At 32.2% G+C, this 20,292-nt stretch overlaps 1 protein-coding gene across 4 annotated transcripts in view; it reads right to left on the minus strand.

Annotated features, from left to right (window-relative positions):
• The window catches only part of SEMA3A (semaphorin 3A), a 636,674-nt gene that overhangs the window by 438,634 nt on the left and 177,748 nt on the right, over positions 1-20,292 (minus strand). Inside the window, exon 1 of one of the 4 annotated variants that reach the window (XM_074268520.1) lies at positions 11,021-11,038. The exons of the other annotated variants lie outside the window; for them this stretch is intronic. The gene's annotated coding sequence lies outside the window, so the exon portion shown is untranslated. Of the gene's footprint in view, positions 1-11,020; positions 11,039-20,292 lie in introns of those variants that run through there. 4 annotated transcript variants of the gene reach the window in all.

A 20,292-nucleotide genomic window follows, 5' to 3' on the forward strand; every position in this document is an offset into this window, starting at 1 on the left:
GGACTTTATGAAACTCAGGCTCAAAATTAAAAAAAAAAAAAAAAAAAAAAAAAAAAGGGGGATTATCTTTCAAGCTCCGAAACATAAAACCAAAGCCTTCCTCAAAGTACACCAAATCTTTTTTTTTAGCTATGTCATTTCAGTTTCTTTTATGAATATTCCAAAGTAGACTACTCACTATTAGCAGAAAATTACATATATTTTCCTATCTCTCATGCCTTTTCTTATACAAGTCCCTTGTTCTGTAATGTTTTAACTTCATATTTTACTAGCATTAGCCTTCTCTGAAGACCTTTCTCAAATGCTACCTTCTCCATATTACCCATGCTGAATTAGTCCCTAATCAGAAATTATGGCTTTTTCTCCTGCTTTGAATTTACAGAGAATTTTACTGTATCTTATAGATAGCATCTTTACTCTAAATATTCATATGAACAATTTGTGCCAAAACTGTAATAGATCCTTCCAAATCCCAATGGTCTGATCAGCCACAGTGAGACCCACTGTCCCTTGATCCCAACATAGTGATAACATGTCCTCTCTAAGCATGAAGGACAACAACCAGCCAATGAAATTTGTCAAAGTATGTGTACTTCCTTGGTTTTATATTTATTTGTATATATAATATTCTTTTACCCTAAATTTTAAAGTTACCTGAGAGCAGGAACTAGTGTGTGTGTGTGTGTGTGTGTGTGTGTGTATGAAATGTGCATAGCCTATACCACTGAGGAGTTCTGTGCTGGGTAAATAATATACATAAATTTTTTGTTGGAATAGATTTATTAACTGTGGAATTTAGACTAAAAACTGAACTTATGGCAAGGAATCATTGTAATAATGTGCTATTGATATTTTGAACACATTGGGTGAAAACTTTTAAACAGATTAAACATTGCTTGACTTTTTTGGATAGAATATGCAAAACATAATTGAACTTTTTCTTGATGACTTAATATTTTAATTTTAAATATCAATTACTTTAGTTTAGGAACTCTTCTAAGCCCAGATTTATCTGTCCCTTTTTGCCTTTGGTTTTTTTCCTAATGTAAGTTGTTATTTCTCACTTGTTTCTTGAAAAGGAAACTGAATGAGAAAGTTTATTCAACAATAGGCTCAATTTCATATAAAATCAATAAGTTGAGGTCAGGGTGAGAGGAGCATAATTTTCTTTCTTATAGAATAAAATGAATGGGCTTTGTGATTCTTGGAGTCCTCAATCTGCAATCACAAGATCTAGTTTTTTACTCTGCCACTCACTAGCATTGTAACCTTGAATAAATCTTTTATATAGCTGTGCTTTAGTCTCTTTATTTCTAAAATAGGACTGATAATTTTCATATCATTTACTTCACAATTTTCTCATGACGCTTAATAGATCATGCATGTAGAATACCTTACTTAATGCAAAGGACAATAAAAGTGTCAGCTATTATTATTCCTCTTCCATATTCAGCTCTTTTTCAATAGCATTGAGCTTTGTGGCCATGTGCCAGAAAACTGAGTTTGCAAGAAGGCTAACTTCAAAATAGCTTTGTTATTATTTTAGTAAATTCAAGATTTTGTTCATAATTTTCTTTTGTAAAGAATAATTATTTGATAGCGTGGCAAAACCATGTGTTTCATAAAAATTGTTAAAGTGGGAAATATAACAATGAAGTTATCCTTCATGAGCAAATGAAATATGATGTCATTCACGCGTGTTTCTAAAATTCTGTATTTGTTGATCACATTGCCTTGAATAAACTGGAATGAAATGTCAACAAACAAATTATTACATTGGAAAAGATAATGTAACACAATTATAATTCATGAAATATCTTATCTATTTAAAGGCATATTTACAAATTTTTAGGCTGGTTGACACTAAAAACTAATCTTAATGTGCATTCTTCAAGAAGCATTCAAACATCTTTGTCTTAGATAGCATGCAAACCATATTTGAAATTCATGTAAATTAGCTAATATCATATTGAAAAACCACTGTGACTATAGCTATAGACTCTGCATGGAAGCAGTTAAAGCAAACCTTTAAAAAACAAAAGGTGTAATTAAGTAGAAAATGTGCAGTTAAATGTACACAAAACATCCCACTATTCTCAATAGATTGAAAGATTCCAAACCAAGGGAACACCACCAAGCATATAAAGAAATGGGAGAGGAAGAAACTTAACTTTGGCAGGAATTAACATATTTAGTGAAAAGACTACTTATTTGGCTTTGGGAACCTTTTTCACAGAAATCAGCTACATGTTTAAAAAGATACGGGATTTTTTTCCTATAACAGAGTATATTTGATGTAACCATAGTAATGGATATATAATATATACCAAGCTTTAAAAAAGACAATATCTTAAAGCAGATGTTCAGTAAGAATAAAAATGGAAATATAACTTCATGTCACAAACAGGTCAATTTCTTCCATGTATGTAGAATGAGAAAAAGTTTGGCATAGTAGAGAGTCATGAAGATCTGGATTTGAGTTTTGCTTTGAGATAAAACTATCCCTGTGTGACTCTGGGCAAATCATTTACTCCCTCCAGACCCTCAGCAGCTCACTAGCACTAGAATTTAGAGCACAACTTCCAGTCTACATTGTCAAGGAGTTTCCTCACTTAGAAGATCCATTATCAATAAAATCCTAAGACCAGACCAAAATAAAGGTAGTAGTAAACTGTGACCAACACAGATAAGAGAGACCCAGAGAGTATACTTTTGTATACTTTTTTGTAACAGTCATCTCATCAGTATAGGTGAGTAATCTCACCAATAGCCCATATTGCAATTCAACCACAGCTGAAGCTATCCTCTTGCTTTTATTCATGCTTTTCCATAAATTTTATTCATGCTTTTCCATAAAATTTACCTAAGGAACCACTCAACATGCTGGAGGCCTTCATAAAGCATATACAAGTGAAGAACTGGTTCCAGTGTCCAAAGTCCTGGGTTCAAACTTTACTTCTAAGATTTACAATATGTGTGATTTGGGAGTTTCTCTTGGTTTCTGTTTATTTTATGTCACTTTGCAATTTTACCTGATAATGAAAGATGCTGCAGATTATCTATGTCTACCAAGTGGTTATATACCAGACAAGCCTTTGATCCCTTACTAATTTAACTATGTGACATATGTTCCACAATTTTGTTTTAGAATCATAGCCTCTGCCTATCTTTAATTGAAGTTGCCAGTCTCTTAATCTTTTTTTTTTCCAAACTTACTGGAGGATTGTACAATATTGCCTACTTATCTTTTTTGGTAATGACAGGGAAATAGAAATTGAGTGGATGTCCAACAGTGGGGGAATAGTTGAATATGGTATATGAATGCAATGAGATATTATTATTCTATAAGAAATGACAAGCAGGCTGATTTTAGAAAAGCCTGGAAAAACTCAGATGAACTGATGCCAAGTGAAGTGAGTAGAACCAAGAGAACATTACACATCACAATTAGAAGATTATGTGATGATCAACTCTGATAGACTTGGCTCTTTTTAATAATGAGGTGATTCAAGGAAATTCCAATAGACTTGTGATGGAAAGAGTCATCCATATTCAGAGACAGAACTATGGAGACTAAATGTGAACCAAAGCATAATATTTTCACCTTTGTTTTTGGTTGTTGTTGCTTACTTTCTTTCTTTCCCCTATTTTTCTTGTGTTTTTTTTTACTTCCCTTTTGAAAAGATTTTTCTTGTGCAGCAGTATGACAAATAAGAAAATATGCTTAGAAGAAATGACCATGTTTAACTTACATCGGATTGCTTGCTGTCTATGGGAGAGGGGAGAAAAATTTGAAACACAAGATTCTGCAAAAGTGTTAAAACTATCTTTATATGTTTTTGGAAAAAATAAAGACCTATTATAAAAATAAAATGAAGTAGAGAAGATAAAAGGAAGTTTTGTACATTAAAACAAAAAAAAAAAAAACTTTGGCAGATGCTTTATATGTTGTTCAGTACTGGTTATTTGTTTATAATTTGTTTGAATACCCAATAAGTTTGATTGCACTTGGGAAAGTAAATATTTTTATGCCAAGGCTATATAACTAGTATTCATGGAAATCCAGAATCACATGGTATATTCTCAATAAATACTTGTTGATTAATTATTATTAATTGAAATATAGCACATCCAAAAAAGTAAAAAACTATCATAACCAGAGGATAAGAAGCTCAGATATAAGTTCTTAATGAAAGATCCACATAGTTCCAGACAAGGAATGAGGGAGCAGCACCCATTGAAATAAAGCTAAAGACTAGAAGGCTTATGACTCTGTGGTAATTACAGATAGCATAGACCTCAGCAATTCTGCCTTTGCTGGGCACATACAAATTAACTCAAATAAGCACAGGGTTCTGAAGTGAATGATTGTGTCACTTAACTATTAAATTGGCAAAGGGCAAGGATATTAGTTTATTCAAGATATATAAAATTAGCATTGAAGGATAGAGTTGGGGAAAAAAATAGGAAATCCAGAATTAGAAAGATGAAAGATTAAAATATGAGAGAAAAGGGAAGAAATCTGGGAGTCAAAGTTTTATCAATCAACTTAGATGGAATAGTAAGAAACAATGGAGGAGGAAATTGTTGCTAAAAAGAAAGATTAAGAATCAGGAGTAGTTATGAAACAGCCACTGTATTCCATAATTCCTTATTTAATCTTCCTGCCTCAACTAAAATCATCTTACTCACACTCTTAGTCTAGCCCGAAGTGAAACTCAAATTTTCTATGAATTCACTCATTTATACAATTCCTTATATATTCATCTATCTGGGTAAGTTTTATAATAACCATTTTTCATTCATTCACATGATGTTAGATTTTGGTAGTGCATATTGTGAACATGATTACTTAAAAGAGAATTAACACTGATGATAAACCAACAGAGTAAGAGGTGGTGGTCATGAAAGGACCACATGAAAGAACATGGCTTCATATTGCCATAGGTTTTACTCTCTTATTTTTTGCTAGCTTTATTATTTCAGTACAATGAATGCCTGAACTAAAAGAATATCAGAGATCAAAGGGAAGATGTCCATCCTCCTAATCCTCCTTAAAATAAAAAAGCAAATAAATTAAAAATCACATAGAATTAACAACTTATTTTACTCTTTGATAGAAAATGAGAATATTGACTCCAAATCTAATTGTAAAGTACTAGAAGAAAAAAAAAATATGTTTTAAGTTAATCCCTTCAGATGTGATGTTCCTATTCACCATAGCTCCCCTCCTTTTATATGGTGTGGCTCAGATGTCTGTGGTAGGTTCCATTCTCTATTACTGTTTTTAGATTTTCCTTCTGTGTCCCAAGTAAGAAGTTTATGTCAGGAATTGCTTCAGGCCTTTCAGGAATTAGCTATTCATTTGGAGTTTCCTTTGAAAAGCATAAAACAGAATACAATGACTTCAATAACACACTTTCCTGCACAATATTTTGAACTGTCTTACTTCCCCATGAATTAATATTATAATCTGAAAAAAGGTAAATCCTTTTAAGAATATGCAATTACCATTGGATGTTTTGAATATATAATTGAAGTGTTGTTTAAAATATTTGTGTAATTTTGCTAGTGGCCTTAACATAACTACATGTTCTGATTATTGCGTGTAAACCATTAAAAGTTTATAATTCTATGTATCTGCTTTTGTGGCATCTTGCAATGGCACTACTTAAGGCAGCTGCACTACAAACTTAAGGGGTTGCAGCTGTTCAAGGATATATCAGGAAAGTGAGGGTTTGGCGTTTGCTTTCAGGGGTCCTTCTGTGTAGAAGTTTGGCAAGAACTATGGAAAGGAAGGGGCATCTTAAAGAATGTCAGTAAAGCTATTCCCCATAGTTGTGGTTTTGTTCACGTGGGCTCTAGAGCCAAAGAATTTCTGGGTGGTTATTTTGGTTGGGACATTTGGGTCTCATCCATATAGTGAACAGTCAGTCAGCGTATTCTGAGCATCTGATGAAATCATGAAGAGTGTCAATTTGCTTCATTAAACTTATTGTATAGAGAGGGTTGTCCCAAGATGGGATGCTAAAGAATTTTGGTTGATTCCTCAAGGTTGGTAGTTTTGGAAACTTTTGGCAACTACATATAATCCCCTGCATTGTGATGGCATTAGTTGCTATGGAGAATAGTTACAATGTTGAAAGAGTAATAACAGAAATGTCAAGAAATTCATAAGCAACAAATTCTAAGAAAGGAACCCCAATAAAATCTTGGCCTCAGACATCTATCCACAAAAACATTAAGTATGGGAAGTAAAAACATAAATAAATAAATGAAAGTAAACTAGAATTTTCATTGTAAGAAGGAACATTTATTTGACTTCCTGGTTACCAAGGAGACTTTGAGAGATAGATGATGATAGGGTTCTGGAAAAGCACAATTTTTGAAGAAAAATCTTAAAAATCAATAAAAGGTAGAAGAGTTATGATGGTAATAAATATTAAGAAGATATCTTATTCACAATAAAATCCAAAACAATCTAATGGGGTTAGATCTGGAATATTGTAATTAGTTCAAAAAAATATGGATTACAAAGAACACTGATAAACTGAGAACATCTAGAGGAAGATAGCCAGCATAGTAGAGTGAATCCAAATCATTTCACATGAGCCTTGATTAGAGGAATTGTGAGATATTTATCCTAGAGGAGAGAAAACATAGCAGAGACATGATAGTTCTTTTCAAGCATGTAAAGGGCTGTTACACAGAAAAGGCATCCACTTTGTTTTGTTTAGTTTTACAATGAATAGCTAGGAGTAATATATTGAAGTTTCAAATAGACAGATTTAATTTTGTTAAAAGGAAGAAATTATTAACAAGTAGCTCCCTCAAAAAATGAAATGAGTGGGTCACCCAAGTAAAGAGGATGGATAATTAGTTCCTTATCCTTATAGCTAATCAATCTGAGTATAGATCCCCACTTCCTTCTTACTAGGGATCTAGTCAGAATTATTAGCTATATTATAGAGGACATTATTGTTCTATAAAATGCCTTCCAATTTTGACATTCAGTGATTTTTTTTAGGAAAAATTAAGAGGTATTTTCCTAAATTTACTAATTTTTACAGAAAAGAAAGTATTCTAATATCAAATAAACATAAGGCTTTCAAGGAAATAAATTTGATTTGTTCTTCAATAACTTTTCATGTTGCATGGAAAACTAGCTTTCTGATATTTGGAACCAGAGAAAGAAAGTAGAGTAATATCTGCCATGAACATTTCTAAGACAGAGTTTTAACAATGTGAGATTTGGGTTTAAATTAATATATACAGTGGTGTTCTTTTCAGTTCCTTCAATGGATGAGTTTCCATTTCTCTTGGCAGGAAATTTGGGGGAATGCCAACCTCCTGGGTGCATTTAATAATATTATGCTAAAATTGATTAACAATCCAGTAAGAGCTTTATTTCTTGATTGCTGATACCATTGCTACTGTAAGAAATACTGCAACATATTTTCACACAGTTTTTTTTTTTCTTTCTATTTAATAAGGCATAAACATTTGAATGGGAAAGTGGTCGCTCAATAGTAATTCATAAGAAACATATATTTAATATATTGCATGTTATAGACTATGATCAGACTTTTTTCATTTATTGTTAGAATTGAAAAAGTTACTGAAGAACCAGACATGACAGACTTATCAGAAGCATTATAAAATGCCTACTTTTCTTCTAAAATAAGTAAACAAAAATCCATGAGGATAACCTCATTCAGAATACCAATAGCAATCAATGAATTATATAATTACCTACATTTATTCCTATGTACAATAATGATGATGATGATGATAATGACAACTATTGTTTATTTAGGTTTTCAAACTATTTTAAGAATACTATCTTACTTTATCCTCACAAAATCTTGAGAAGGAGGTTATTACCTGCATGAAGTTAAATAGTACAGATCATTGTCTATATTTGAACTCAAGTCTACCTGACTGCAGGTTCAATGTGCTGCATGCTTATGGCAGAGAGCTATAATAAAAGAAATGAATGAATGAAAAAGGAGCTGGGCCAGTAATGCTTCAAGAATGAGGAAAAACCAACAACCTGAGTCTTGCACTGATACCTGCAGAATGCAAGAGGAATGAGAACAATGCAATTAATCCATTGAGTGGATCCTCTGGGCAAAACAGTAAAGAGAATAGCATAGGGCATGGACAGGCCACAATTTGCATTCCATTGAGGGAATCCATACATTGAGATCTATGATCTCACAAGTCAGTCCACTGAGAAAATAGATTATTTTAAATGATTTTTATTTTCAGCAGGAGTCAACAGAATTATATGCCATCCAAAAAGATAGCAATCTCAGTTGACAATGTAGTGTCAAGACAGAGATCGTATCTACTCCTTAATGCTACACCATATCAAAATATTGGGTTCAATTATTAGTGTTTAAATTTAAAAGTAAAATTAAAACAATAGTGTAAAAGGAAATTTTGACTAAAATGGGAATACCTTTGGTTTGAATATTGAAGATACTGGGGATGAAAAACATTTGAAACAAAGGCAGTGATGTTATAAATGGTTTTTGATGGGTTCACTATAATACAAATAAGGTTAAAACATATTATTCCTCCTGAAACATTTCCAGAATCTTTATTCACTCATAAAAATGATTTTTAAATGTTATTATTAATGCAACAATTTCTAATTTTTCTAAATCAAAATAAAATAGTTTTTATTTTAAAATATTAAGATTAAGTTGATAGAAAGAAGATAAATTTATGAACACTGATTATAGAGATATGCTTCAGGAGGAATGTTAAGATTTAGAGAAAATGCTCCATAGGTTTCAATCATATATTCTCTGTTATTTCTTAAATTAACATTTAAAAATGATTTTATAATAGTGTAAAAAAAATGGCCTCAGTTTATCTTTGATGTATAAAGACTTTTTTTTTTTTCTCATATGTAATTTTAGGTGCACTATTTTAGAATTAGAAATATCCAGAAAATAGTGATAGAAACCCAGCAATGAAGTCAGAAAAAAATTAGTTGGAGTGCTACTTCTAATGCATTAAGCTATGTGAGTCAGGTCAAAGAGTTTAACCTTCCAGAGTTCTAAACAATTTTCTCAAAACCTAAGTTTCAAGATGCCAATGGCCTATATTTCCTGGTCTGGGAGTTATATTATCAGTCTCTTATCATATATTTTAGATGTTTTTACATAACCTCCTGGTATGCATGTAAAACACAGAAGAAAAGCTAATTCTTCATATACAGAATAACAATAATACCAAAAGAAGCTCTAGATTCCATATAATGAAAATAATAAATTTTTTATTAAAATCCATCCTAAAACTATGAACCATGTAAGGTATATTTCCAATTTTTTTCTTTTTGCTTGTAAAGTGTGCTATATACTCCTTTAAAGAGTATGTCAGTTTTCTATTATTCCAAAATTAATGTATGGCTATATGGGATTATCATTTATGACCCTCACTGAATTATTTTCACAGACATAGTATTTTAAAGATACAATGCTTTAAAATATAATCATTGTGATATTTTAAAAGTTTTACGAGTTTTTCTTTGGATTTTACTGAATTCATAATTGTTTTACTTGATCATATTTTTTCCCTTCCCCTCTTAGGATTCCAATTTCCTGCCAAATTATATTTTAAAAGGCTTGAAAGTTTCTGAAAACCTTGTTTGGAATTTTTCTGTTTAATTGCTTTCTCAAGAAAATGAAATTTTGGCAATATTTATATAAGCAAAAACTTTCAAATATGCTGCTATGTGTCCCAAGTGTTTTAATATATTTTCTTTCTTATTCCAATGTGTTCTACCTAAGATAAGGTAGAATAGTAATCTGAGTCAGTATGGAGAAAGGGGTCTAGATTAGATCCATAGCCATGAATACAGTATTGGCCTTAAATTTTGTTGTTGTTGTCGCTAGTGGGTCTAACAATTTTCAGTTCTCTCCCATTCACCTTCCATTTTCTGTGTTGTTTTTTTTTGTTGTTGTTGTTTGTTTGTTTGTTTTTTAGGCAATTGGGGTCAAGTGACTTGCCCAACCAGTAAGTATTAAGTGCCTGAAGCTGTTTTTGACTAAAGTTCTCCTTATACCAGGGCCCATGTTATATCCACTGTGCCATCTAGATCCCCATCTTCTACTTCTAAAAGTACTAAACCTGTGAGAAGGGACATGAGCAATTTTTCCCCCCCACAGTCAAGCGACTGAAAAAGGTCTCTCTCAATTTCCTCAATTAAATGCTGGGATATAAGTGCTTTTCACCAGGCTCACATAAGGATAATTTGTATACTGAAGAAGGGTTGTCCCTTCTTTGAATTTTTGTCTTTGAGAGTTAAGAAGTTGAATAATGAGTGCTCTTTAAAAGCCTTTCCCAGTCAGAGGGAGATTTAAGGTACTGATTCAATGTATTCTTGTGTTGATAGGTAGGTCAAGTGAATAGAGTTCTGGGCTAACATGCAGAAAGACCTCAATTTAAATCTAGCCTTAGACACTTGCTAGGTGGGTAAACTTAGGCAAGTTACTTAACCTATGTTTGTCTTATTTTCCTTATCTGTAAAATGGAGAACCTAGCATTTCTTTCCCAGAGCTATTCAAATGAAGATAATATTTACAATTGACTTGACACAGTGCCTGGCACACCATAAATGCTATATGAATGCTAGCTATTATTTTTAGTGAATTAAATAATAATAATTGTGGAGGAGCATTATGTAGAAGGTTGACAGTAAAAGAACAGTGGAAATATCTGGATTGCAGGAAAGTTTCTTCAGGATAATTTTCTTTAAATTAATTATATTTAAAAGAATAATTGATGGTATCATAAGATATGGTCATGAGTTTGTTCACATGTCTGGGCAGGTCTTGATACAGATTATTCTCCTATTCTCTGATGAAGACATGTCAACAGACAAAAATGCTAATCCTTAATCTTAGATCATCCCTGCAGGCAGTAGCCACCACCACCATAGTTAGCGATTTCACACTCATATCCCTGCCATGAGCAGCACCAATTACCTTGCTTTGAAATTAATTACCTAACGTCTTTGTCAAGATCCCATCACTGGTAGCTGCCTGCTCAATATTGGGCTTTGTAGCAGTGCTTAAAAAAAAAAAAAAAAAAAAAAAGAGTCAAGGGGCTGAATTTGAAGAGATTTTTGCTTATAAAATTGCAGTTTGTGATAAACAAAGGCCAAATATTTATATCAATGTTTGTTTTTGATATTATCATTTCTCTAATTAGGTCATTTTGCTTACCTATAGCACTGAAATCCATATGATTAAAATACCAGCAGATGCAGTAGAAGGAGGTCACAATATACATATTAACTCTGAAAGAGGGACTTGGGATTATTGTAGAATCCAATCTTTTCACATGTTAGTATTCTCAAGACATATATTATAGTTGGGAACACCTTTTTTTCCCCCCATATGGCTAACAGATTTGTAAATTCATGAAATAGAGAAATAAGCCAGAGAAGCATGGAGACAGCAACAAACAAGGAAGCTAGAAGTACATTAGACAAAACAAGTTATATACCCATGGAGATCATAGTTGTGGGACTTCAAGAATATACCATATATTAGAAGAGGAAAGGAGAGTAGGTGATCCATTGAAACTGACAGTCATATACTGAGATCATCAGTTTTGGGGACCTGTCTTAGTTTTTAATCCAACTACAGAAGGAGAATGAGTCCATGTCAGAGATTAAAGTCTTAATGGAATTTATTTCCCAAACTACTTTGGGTTGCAATTATTTCTTCTTGATTTCCACTTCTGAACAATTAAATATTTACTGGTATGTTGAACTGAAAAGCTAGACCCAAATTAAAATGTGAAGTTTCCATGTCTTAGACTGCAGTTTAGGGAGTTAGTCAGCCAGAGGGATAAATTATCATTTTTGTTGTTTAGTTGTTTCCATTGTCACTGAGTCTTCATAATCTATTTGGAGTTTTCTTGGCTAATATATTGGAATGGTCTTCTATTTCCTTCCCCAGCTCTTTTACTGATGAGAAAAGGGAGGTAAATAGAGGTGTGACTTGCCCAGAGTCACGTAGTTAGTAAGTATTGGAGGCCAGAATAAATTTAGAAAGATTAATCTTTCTGATTTCAGATCCAGCACCTTATTCATTATACCACTAGGGTCCTATAATTAGAACCTGAGCTCATTAAGGAGTCCATGTCTTTAATAACTTTTAATAAATGTTTATTGATTGAATAAATAAATTAATTAAATTTCATTAAGGCCTTTACCTTTAACTTCCTATGAGGCTGAGAAGGATTAATCACATATTTTTGTTTTTCATTTTGATAGCCAATAAAAAGACAATGTGTGTGTGTTGGTCTCATGAAAAAAAAAAGAAAAAAAAAAAGTTTTACATAGTAGTAGAACAAGCCTGAATTAAAATGGCTATGATTAGGAAAAACAGCCATAGATATAAAAACCCATACAATTCAAAGTTTCTTTGTTATAGGAAGACAGCTAGTCAATAAACTATTCAATGAACATGTATTTTTTAAGCACCCACTATGTTCCAAGGACTGTGTGAAGTTTTCAATATTCAAAGAAAAAAAAAAAAAAAACGAAACAAAAAATCCACAACATGGTCCCTGTGCCAAAGTAGTGATTTTATGCATAAGAAAGTGAATTATCCTCTTTCACTCTATTTTCCTTGCCTTTTCTCTATCTTCTCTCTATTTCTCCTCCTATCCCTCTATGGTAAATAGAAGGTTATTTATGGATTAATAGAAATAACTTCATTCAAAGTTAGGCTTCTTAACTTAAAAAAAAAAAAGGTATTTGAACTATTCCTCATTCAAAATAAGACATGAGTTAAAAAAAAAAAAAAGTTCTGAAACTATACTTGAAATTGGATTGATTAGAGTGACTTTGGATATTAGCATCATTCCCAGTCACCTGACTGAAAAACAACCACAAGGAGTTCCAGGTGCACTCTAGGGCTTTATTGGAGGACCATGATGGGCAGCTCTGGAAGGAGAGCTTCACATGCCTGAATCACCTTGGTTTACTCTCAATATAATTTCCTTGTTGAATTTATTTCTCCTGCTATAACTATGCTTTCTTTTGTTAACTAGTTAATTATCTGTGAGTGTTTCATTTTGTTTCCATATTGAACAGAATAGTACTAGGAAATTGGTCTGAGTGATGCCCAAACTAGAATACATGGTATAGACATACTGTTGGTGAGTATGGGTAAGTAAAACTTTTATAACTTCCCTAATTCAGATCTGAAATAATGTTGAATGGTTTTTTGTGGTCAAATAATTTATATATACTGCATGTTTGAATATTTAACTATCTTCAACATACCCATATACAGACACAGCCGTATCCTTATTAGATATAATTATATAACTAGATACACATATAATCTTTCTATATCTTTCTTTCCATCTAACCATCTAGTATGGAAGTATGGAATAGTGGATAAAGATCTAATTTTCTAGTATCTGGAAGACCCAGATTTAAATTTCACCTCTTATGCTCACTCCTTATGTTACCCTGAGCAAGCCTGGAGGAAAGAAGGCACTTAAGATTTCAGTGCCCTAAGCAATACTCTAAAACTATAAAGTGACAAGCAAGAGCTCATCTGCCTTAGTAAGGGAGTTTCTAACCAACAGATCTCTATTTTGCCAATATCATACATCTAGGTATATGTGTATGTGTGTATGCATGTAAATGTGTATACTCTGTGTATACATATGTATATATTTATGTATATATATATATATGTATATATATATATATATGTATATATATATATATGTTCTCAATAGTAAACAATACAATAGTAACAAAATTGGGAAAAGTATTTTTGGGAAAAGACAATGAGTTCTACTTTGACTATGTCTTAAATGCATTATTAACATATATTTTTTTATTACTGTCTTTAACATTTTCTCATTCATCATTTCCAACAAGGGTAAAGAGATTTTTGGATAGTAACAAAGACTTCTCTAGAATGTTCTGACAATCTGGATTTCCTTTGTGAAGATAGTAGTGATTACAACAGAGAGAAGAAAGAACTTAGCTGGCATATGATCATGGATATATATATATATATATATATATATATATATATATATATATATATATATATATATATATATATATATATTACGTGGCACTCAAGTAATTTGAAAATTTGTACTCAGGAAGGAAAAAGTGGTGAAAAGAGGAATTTATAAAATGAGAATAAAATAAAATTTGAAAACTATTACAAAAATCAAGACCAAGAAAATTGAGGATTATACACCCTTTTCAGCTCTAATGATTCTCAGAATCCTCCCAAATGAGCAATTTTAAATTTTATTCAGCTCAATTATATCCGAATCCACAGTATAAAAAAAAAAAAGTGAGGAACCAGACAATGAAATTTTTATGAATTAGTGCAGGGAAATTCTAATCCTTACAGTGTTTATTCAGCAATCCTCCCACAACAGGCCTCCACAAACTAGTCAATGGGCAAGTGCCAGCAGCCTATATCCATTTTTGCTGCAGAGATTTTGGCAGTACACAGCACACCTTGCTAATTCCCCACTCTCCAACATCTAGTAGACAGTGATTTTTGTTCAGCTCAACAATGATAGAGTAGGAAACATGATCCTTTCTGCCTTTGGAAGCCCATAGATTAGAGATCCACAAAACTCCATCGACTTTATTTGGAACTCCAATTCTCCCCCCCAAAAAACAAACAAACAAACAAAAAACAACCTGACAGATGATGTCTCAAGCACTCAAAGAAGGAAAGGGAGAAAATAAGGGAAGAAAATTAGGGTCAGGATGGGGAGTCCAGTATTAGTAGCTGACCCCTCTGAAGGCAAGGGGTCAAAAATTCAAGCAGGGCTAGTTTTTTTTTTTTTTTTTTTTTTTTTTTTTCTTTGAGAGGCTACTTAAAGAAGGGACTAGGCCAGTAAATATTAAATCCACCAAGATTTGGAAGAAAAATATGATGAGATAACTTTCCAGCCATTACTGTGGTTATACTCATTAGGAAAGAGGAAAATCAGAAAACCACAGCTTTAGAAGAATGTAAAAAACAATGAAACATCAAAGATTTCAAGAGAAAGAAAATTAATTATGAACCCAGAAAAAGGCAAATAAATCAACAATTAGTCACTTAAAGTTTAAAAAAAATTGTGAGGACTATATTCTCAATGAGATTACAAAGGTCCTTTAATGAATAGAATAAGAGGAAAGAATCTATTTCTGATGAAACACCAAAAGCTATGATTTCCCAAGATAGGATGGAACAACAAGAAATTCCAGAATGGCTCAACAATTATATCCATAAGGGAAAAATATCAGGAATGAATAGGCATATTCATTCCTGATATGTAAGAAAATATAATTCAATACAGAGATTTTAAAAAATCTCATTTAATAGATTAAAAAAATAAGCCATGTTAGAGAGTTTTTTCCAAGGAACAAAAGACAGATTAGTATAATTGGAATCAAAACTACTGAAGAAAAGGGGAAACTTGGGGAGAAAAAAGGAAAAGGCAACAAAATAAGCCAAAGCTCCTGATTTGAAATACCAGATGTACATAGACAACAAAATGCATTTGGAGGAACAAAACTTTTAGAATAGCAAAGAGAAAAATGCAAAAAAGATAAGAGGAAAAGGGATTTAACATTTGAAGGTCCATTGCATCCTTCCTGTCTATTTCTGTGTCATGTTGTATCCAATTTTCCACCAAAATTCTGCACTCCTCTTTTAAAACTACCTTGGGTTTTTAACCATTTTTGGCTTTACCTTGCCCAAATTTAGGCTTCAAAAGCACAACTTCCTGGCCCCTCTCTGCTTCTCCATTTCTAGGTTTCTTTTATGTGTTGCTTTCCTTTTTTATAATGTAAGAAAACAAGGATGGCTTTATGTATTATTTGTATCCTCCACATTTAACATTATACATAGTAACGCTTTTTAAGTGTACTTTCTCTCTCCCTCTCCTTCCCTCCCTCCCGCCACCTCTCTCTCTCTTTCCCTCTCCCTTCCTCTTACCTCTCTTTCCCTTTCCCTCCCTCCCCCTCTCTCTCTCCCTCCCCTCCTCTCTCTCTATCTCTCCCCCTCCCCTTCCTTCTCCCCCTCTCCCTCCTCCTCTCTCTTCCTCTCCCTCTCTTTCCCCCTCCTTGTCTTTTCTTCTTTATCTACTTTCTTCTTCTATATGTATCTAACATCTAATTAAAACATTAGGAATTAAAACCATTTGCTACTGATAAATAGATAAGTAAATAATTAGAATGGATTGGCCAAGGAAAAATCAGAAATAAAGGTTTTTGAAACCCAAAACTATATTAATCCTTATCTATCTCCATGTTATATCTCAATACAGGTTACTGCCTTGACATCTTTCCTAACAAAATATTGGGTTCTCTCTTTAAAAACATCTTGGGTTTATAGAAATAAGTATTCAAAAAAAAATCATAAATTACTTTTAGGAAGAACTTCCTATTTTATATCTGGTAGAAATTAGATTTAAACTAATGCCTTGCAATACATAACATAATAAATAAAAAATGAACAACTGGCTTTTATATTGAGGATACTATTATTAAAAACCATAAGAAGCAGAATACATATCATAGGTATGATTATGAGCTAAAGTTTTAACCAACACACACACACACACACACACAGAAACACAGAGAGGGAAAGAGAGAGAGAGGAGAGGGTGAAAGAGAGGGAGGATAATTCAAAAAATAAATTAGATAAATATTAGTTAACTATTATATGCAAATAAAATAAAAATTCCGGCATGGACAAAATCAAGTCAATTAGATAATAAGAAAATAGTCAATTGGAGGTCTGAAATCTGGAAGACTCAAGGTGCCTGAAGTCAGGAAGACTCCATCTTCCTGAATTCAAATTTGGCCAAGGCACTAAATAGCTGTGTAACTCTGGACAATCCCCTTAACTCTGTTTGCCTCAGTTTTCTCATCTTTTGTTGTTGGACTTTTGTTTTCAAAGTGGGCTGATGGCATTATAGGATATTTTGATTTGCTTGAGAATCAGACTTAAGTGAGGCATTTGTAAAATGGCAAATCATTCCATTATATTTATCAAGAAAATCCCAAAAGAATCATGAAGAGTCACCAAAATTGAAAGTTCCTGAACAGCAAAATATCCTCCACCTATGTCCCATGTCTTTCTAACACTGCAGTCTTATGTCTGAAAGGTCCTTTATTCATTCTGATTGTTGAAATCCTTCTCCACTAAAGCCAGATTCTAATAGTCTCCTCTATCAAACTTTGTTTGATTTCTTTGGTTTGTAATGGTTTATGCCTCTTTGCACTTTATACAGTAATTTTCAATTCTCCTATTTACTTACCATCTATACTCATTGTGTCTGTGTCATATCTCTATTGATTTGTGACAATTGGTGCATTTTTACCTTCCTTGTGATTCTTCCACAGTTTTATAGTAACTTTGGTCTAATTTGTACTTTCTGCTCTAAAATTGTCTAAGCTTGCTATATCTATGCTCCCATTAACTTCTTTTTATTCACAAATTTATTCTTTCAAATGCTTATATTAATATATTATTAGGGAATTACATTTGCTGCAAAAAGAGGATAATTATAGAATTCAAATATTTAGGGAAGGTGATATTTATCATTCACCATCAAATTCTCACACACACATTGATGTGGACCCCTAAGCAAGAAGGATAGAATGATAATTCATATATGGGAAGAGTTTATTTATCATTCTTAAGGACTTCTATACATATATAATATGCCCCTCTGTTAATAGGTATGTCAGGATATTTTTTAGCTAAAAATTTGCATTTTATATTTACTATAATTAGTCATCACATTTACTACACTAAAATCTCCATGAAGAAAGGGTTATGTCCTCTTCTTAAAAAAAAAAAAAAATCTGTTCTATGGAATATATTGTTTTTCATATATTTTACTGGTACAGAATACATTTTTTTCAAACTTCAACTGTCTGATATACAATATTGCCTATTTGTTATATAGAAAGATTTAGGAAGGTATACCTGAGCTCAACATTGATGAGTAATTTTATGTAAAACATGAAGGAAAAGTGTTTCATTTTCTTTGCCATATTAGAATTGAATTCCCATGCTGCATTACTCACAAATGCTGAAATAATATACTAGAACATTCCCTTTTCTCTGCTAAATTTTCAGGACAGGATTGGGAAGTTCTTATGAATTATCTAGTATTATGATACAATAGCCTACACAATAAACCTAAGAAATATGTTTGATCACGAATCTTAATATTTATGTTGCTCATTGATTGCATTTTTTACAGCAAAGATTGCTACAAACTATGAAAATGAAATATTAAATCACATTCCTTTCCTTTAATATGTTAGTTATTTATTGAGAGCATATGTTACTCTGCCTTCTAACACTTGCCCTTAAGTTATATCATATTAACATAATACTGTGAAAAGAAATATAAAGAAATAAAATGACACAATGATCTATCTAAAAATAAAATTTAAGCATAATTATATTGTAAATATTTTAAATGATAAGCAAGACACTGATGTAAAAATAAATTTATAACTCTTAGACAAAGATGAATGAAACCAAGAGCTATGATAATGCATTGTCTTCAGTAAAGCATATTCATATACACTTAGTTTTTTCTGTCCACTAAAAAGCAAAGAGCACAGATATGGTTCTTACTCCATTAGTGGTAGTTCTTCTGAAATAAGTCATGTCATATCTCCTACATGTTGAATCAATGGAAAAGAAAACTAATATTTGCATTCAGCTTTTGATAATTATTTAAAATAGGTTATAATGCTACTTTGTTTCCTCATTTCCATGGAAGTAACACTGAATTCTCAAGTGTCATTCCAGTGAAATACAAACTTTGATAGGAGTTCATCTATCTAGTGCAGAAAACCACTTAATTGGGTACAGATGCAAGGATTTGTTACCTGAAAATTAATCTAGTCAAGCATAGAGAAGTTCACTACCAAATCTACCAAATACCAGTCTGATTTACAATCCCCCCACAAGTTACTACAAAGGTTATTTTTTCAAGGGTTTGTTAGAAGTGGAAGTAGCAGTCATTTCTATGAGCCACAGTGAAGACAATTCACATACCGACAAAATCCCCAAGTCTTAAAATCTGTATATACATTGTTTTTCTATCTTACCTTCCCCCTGCCTCAACTTAAGATAGTTCTCCTTGTAATTAATTCCAAAATGAAAAAGTGTAACTAAGCAACAGTAAAGGAAAAGTCCTACTTAATGTTTAAATCATACAGAGTAATTTTTATCCTGCCAAACATTGTTATGGAGACAAAGCATTACTTTGTTGTTTTTTTTTTTCCTAGATAATTCTAATATCTAAATAATATCCTTGTTTTAATTTCAGTTTTAAAAAGGGGCATAAAAAGATGATATCACTTCCCTTTTCTGGCTAGCTTCACAATTATCAACATTTCATAAATAAGATGAACTAAAATACATACTCAAATCAAATTAAAATAGAGGTATACAATTAGGAAGGGACTATGGGATGGAGGACAGAGCATAAAAAAAAAAATACTTCAAGTCCTGTAAAGTAGTACTCTTCAATATTATGCAATAATATGATTTTGATTCCTTTCTTTATGAGGCACTTGACTTTGGGTAGACATACAATCATTTCATGTAACAGAATGGAATACAGCATCTGCAAAGCAGACATGCATCAATGTCACACAACAGCTTAGGACATTAAAGATGACTTCCAGTCAATACTGTAAGGGAAGTTAAGTAGGCAGAATGGAATTCTCTAAATTAGAATGTCCTTGAGATGTTAGAGTAAACACATCTGCATATATCAAAAGACAAGTCATTTGAGTTTAACAAGTTTAACATGACAAAGACATTACTATGAAAGGAGTTCTCTTTCCAACCAACTCCTCAGTCACTGTGATTGATGCTTTGATTTTTATCCATGCCTCCAAAACAGGAAACTCCATCTTATCCAATTGCAGATCACAGTAGCCAACATTTATCCAACATATCTACACTTGGAGAATTAAAGAATTTTATTCAATTCATTGCAAAAAACATGTTCCTAATTTTGAAAAACAAAATAAAACAAAACTTTAGGAATGTCAAGTTATCACGTTACTCTATCCCTGTTTTCCCACTATTGTAGCTTTCTGAAGGGTGTAACTTCTACTATATATTTTTCTGTGTGGAGCCACATATTTGTATGTGTATATATGTGCTATGGCTTTGAAATCTAACATTCTTCTTATCACTAAGTCATAAATGATACTGGGTGGCAGTTCCATTATCATTG

The sequence above is a fragment of the Sminthopsis crassicaudata genome, chromosome 5, assembly GCF_048593235.1.
Source record: "Sminthopsis crassicaudata isolate SCR6 chromosome 5, ASM4859323v1, whole genome shotgun sequence".
NCBI lineage: Eukaryota > Metazoa > Chordata > Mammalia > Dasyuromorphia > Dasyuridae > Sminthopsis > Sminthopsis crassicaudata.